At 35.3% G+C, this 4,507-nt stretch overlaps 1 pseudogene; it reads right to left on the bottom strand.

The window, feature by feature from the left end:
- Window positions 1-4,146: 4,146 nt before the first annotated feature.
- Window positions 4,147-4,265, bottom strand: LOC120618165 (uncharacterized; annotated as a pseudogene).
- Between the last annotated feature and the right edge of the window lie 242 nt (window positions 4,266-4,507).

Genomic DNA, 4,507 nt, shown 5'->3' with positions numbered 1-4,507 from the left:
TGTAATCTATCTTATCTGGTCTATAAAAATATATATAGACTAGATAAGAAGACAAATGAACAAACAAAATGCTCTGATGTCTTAGTTCTTCATGAATGTGTACCCAGGTTTGTCAGCAAATTTTCTTAATACTAATTATTAATTATAAGAAACCTAAGAAAAATCAGAACTGAGACCTCTGACTTTAAAACCACTTTTTCTAGAGGAGTTGCCATATCAGCACTCAAGTGCCTACATTAGTACTATATGAAAGATTTTGCACAGTATCGGGTTCTACTTTTCTGGATCATCCGATAAAAAGGCTGCTTGGCCATGGCCTGTCCATCAGATTACCAGCCTAGTGTGATGTTATTTCAATTACACTGTTTACGTCTATAGAAACAATCTTTTTTTCAACCAAGTGAATAAAAAATTTCAGTTAGTGTCTATCAACTTCTACATTTTTTTAACTATAACTTACACTGAACATTACTTGTTTTTCTTAAGTGGTTGTTCGGCATATAATTGTTCACATGTGACATGATTTTTTGAATCATTAAGAAAAGAGCTGAAAACAACAGTATGACTTAGAAACTCCAACTGCATAGACATTTATGTTTCTTACTCCATTTCTACATTTGGAAGATACTTGAGTAGGAAAGACTGTAAATTTTTTTCAGTGACTTTATATCCTATTGAGCTAAGTGAGCATATTTGGTAATTGTATAAATAATTCACTGTGCATTGTAATGGACCACTTCCAGTCTCTGTGGTTTGTATGTGGCACTCTAAGACATCCCAGTAGGAGAGTCACTATGCTCCTAAGAGAGGCTGTAAGTCAGTATGTAGGGTCAGCATGGTGCCATTTAAAGGACGTGTGTACAATCTCTGGACTTGCTATGGTTTTGGTAAAGGAGTCTGGCACACAGCAGGCGAGAGTAAATTTCCTTTACTCTGATGTTGCTGAAGTTACAGGGCAGTGAAAGAAAGCATAAATATCTTAAATGATCAAAAGAACTCAAAAAGACTTTCCTGACTTTTCTACTTTTCATTGCTTTTATTTGTGACTTAAATCTAAAATAAAAACAGCTTCAACCTGTTGCCTCCAACTCAGTCTTTATCAAGGTACTTTAAATAACCTGTGCTGAATTTGTTGTGAAATATCCTAAAACATACATAAATAAGAAGGCATATTGTGGTCCAACATTAATTTTTAAAATGGTAACAAGTACGATTGGTTCATTGATTCAATTATTCAATAATAATTTTTAAAGACCATTAATAATTAGATTTGATACTGGGAACACAACAGGAGAAAAAGAAGAGTACACGATGTCATGTGTCAGAACTTGAGCCCTGGATTTCTTGTGTGAGATGTAAATTTTTTCCTGTTCCACTACATATGCTAACTATACTTAATAAGATGTAGTCTTTGCTTGTGATGAGAATAACATCTTCTGGGATAGTCACGTGTAAGAATAATAACTAGACTGCAAAGTTTAAACACACACAGACGCATGTAGAAATATTTTCCACTTATTAAAATTCTCTGTCCAATTTTTTGAGTCCCGTCCCTCTCCTCCAACTAACTTTTTCTTACTCTGTGTCTTCTCAGTTTCCAAAGCATAATAACCTTATGGGTCATCAAAAATTGAAAAACAAGATTAAAAAATCTCAAATTCTTTATATTTGACTTTCTGTAAAAGTGAGACAATTTTGGTACAATGTAGCTAAGACCACATGTCTTTGAACTATTCTAGAAGTTACCACTCAGCTAGCTTTGAAGAAAGGCCTGGGGCTGCTAGGCCAGTAAACAATCCAGTGCCTGTGAGCAAGATTGGGATCTATAAATGAGAACTGCCATATGACTTGCACCGCTTTTTGAGAATCAAAGTCATTTTGCTGGTTTGCAAATAAAGGGTGCATGCTGAGAGAAAACTGTAGAAAATTTTGGGGTGCCCTGGGAGATATTTGAGGCAGCTAAACAAATAGATGAGCAGAGGGAAAACAGTAAAAACATGAACTGCAAATGAGACGAATCATGAGTCTGTTCAAAGCAAGAAATATTGAAGGAAAAACAGCAGGAAGAGTGGAACCTAAGCCTTATCACCTTTTCTTGCCTCCCACATGTTCACTCTGGCCCACCTCTAGCCAGAGACACAATCTTCTCTTTTGATCTGAAGTTTTTGGGGAAAAATATGAAAAGAGAATATCAATAATTCAATAGTGTGTAGAACTGAAAGGGAAAGTTAAAAAAAAATGACAATACTTACTTGCCTTTGCCTATAAAATGGCTATGGTAGATAGAAATTCTGAAGACCTGTTAAATAGTAAAGAGAGTAAAGAATGAGAGAAAAGAACCTAACACAAAGTACCATCTGTGTGGTAGAGTTTCACATGTATTATATTATTTTCAGGACAACTCTCAGCTACATTAATTTTTCTTTATGTTTTTATATAGTGTGAGAATTCTGAGCTAGTCACCCCAAGACATGCCTCTGTGGATGAATTGTTTTGAGCTAAGGGTAACTTTGGAAGCTCAGGAAGAACTTCTTAACCTTCCTTAGTTCATGTCTTATATTCCCATGTTCCTTTTCCATCTTTGAACCTCTCATTTATGTGAGGCTTTTAACTCTCATGTATGTGGGGTTCTTATACATACCTATGAATTACATTTGGTTAATTTCTCTTGTTAATCTGTCTCATGTCTATTTGATTATTAGACCAGCCAAAAGAACATTGAGTGCAGAGGAAAATTTCTTCCTCCTCCACAAAAGGAAAAGTGAGGCTTAAGAGATTTTTCTTTATCCTAGGTAATACAATAAACTGAATTTCAAATGTGTATTTGTCCAATGATGAAGTTAATACTACCACTCAGTAAAACCTTGTGTCATTCTGCTCAGAGTAGCTGATAGAAACATATTCAGAATGCAACCTGACTCAATTAGCCAAACATCTATACTGAAAAAGTACATCCTCCCATACAAAAATATATATTTTTAAATAGCACAATCATGAATATCAAGCCCTAAATTGTTTGCTGGGAACTCCATAAGCTATGGCAGGCTAAGGATGAGAGAGGTTGACATAGCCTGGAATATGTATTATAGAGGATTCATAGATCGATGACAGATAACAACATGGAGAGGAACTAATTCATGGTGTTACTAAAGGGAAAAGGGATAAGTCATGTGAGTCTTACATAACCAAACCACAGAATTGTGGTTAGACCACAGTTTGACATTTATTTTTAAAACCAAAAAATTAATATTTATCAAAGCTAATAAAAGTGGTACAGTTTTTCCACCAATATAATTTAGCAAATGGTTAGTCAAATTAATTTTTATTAAGCACCTGCTATATGTGGACATCAAGAAGAAATTTATCTGCTGAGATGGAGTCGTCATGGTCAATCAAGGTCTCAGATTTCATAAATAATAAGTGTAGAAGCTATTTGTTGATGGGGGCTCCTTGCTAACACTGTATGCTGGGAAAAACTTCAGACTGAACTCTTGGCTTCCCATACTTTGCCCCTCTTGTTTACAACATCTGAGTCAACCACTGCAGGGAAACCCTGGTTTCATCTTTCTACTAACAGACTGAGATTTGCCTCGCCCAGTCAGAACTGCACAATGTGGATACCTCCTTTACATAAAATGAGCCTAATTGAGAACCTGGGCGGGAATTTTCGCTGTAAAAGTTGGCTTCCCCTTTGTTCTGGAGGAACACAATTTGGGTTCCTACCTGAATCTGAGTCTCCCAGGCTGCAGATCCTTTTGTTCAAATAAATGCTTTGTATTCTTTATTACATTCTAAAATTAATTTTAGTTTACATATGTGGCAAACCTATATTAGCCAACTAATATAGGAATTTGATATAACCATGATTAAGGACTGGGACTGACTATTCTAGACATCAGAGAAAACTGTCTAGTGAGTAAGATAAGCACATAAACTATTATGAGATGTGTTAAATATTAAGAATATGAGGCCATTGGAGAGGCAGCAACTTATTTTTAGGAAGTTAGGAACAGTTTTAGGGAAAAGATATAGAGATAGAGGTACATATTAAATATTTATATAAATTGATATACAGGTACTCATTTATTTCATAGAGAGATTAAGTTCTAGTCAAATTAAGATGATGGGGAAGAACTTTTTTTTTAACACCTACAGCACCTGGTATTCCAAGGCAGTCTCTCATACAAGTACTAACCAGGCCCGAGCCTGCTTAGCTTCTGAGATCAGCCGAGATCAGGCATGTTTAGGGTGGCATAGCCATACATTGGGGAAGAACATTCTTGATAAAAAGGATTTTAAAGAGGAAATTGGAGAACTCTTAGGTGAAAAATATAAATGTGTTGTGAAGCCTTGTTTTATCACTAAGTAACTGAAATCTTGAGTAGTTTCTTCACTTCTCTAAAATTCCATTTCCTCATCTACTAAATAGTTATAGTAAAATCCTCTATGAAAAATGGTTGTGAGGAATAGCCAGTATAACTTACTACGAAGTCCAGCCTACTGTGTC

Source organism: Pteropus medius, unplaced genomic scaffold, assembly GCF_902729225.1.
Source record: "Pteropus medius unplaced genomic scaffold, Ma_sr-lr_union100, whole genome shotgun sequence".
Lineage (NCBI taxonomy): Eukaryota > Metazoa > Chordata > Mammalia > Chiroptera > Pteropodidae > Pteropus > Pteropus medius.
This window is presented reverse-complemented; position numbering and strand designations above follow the sequence as displayed.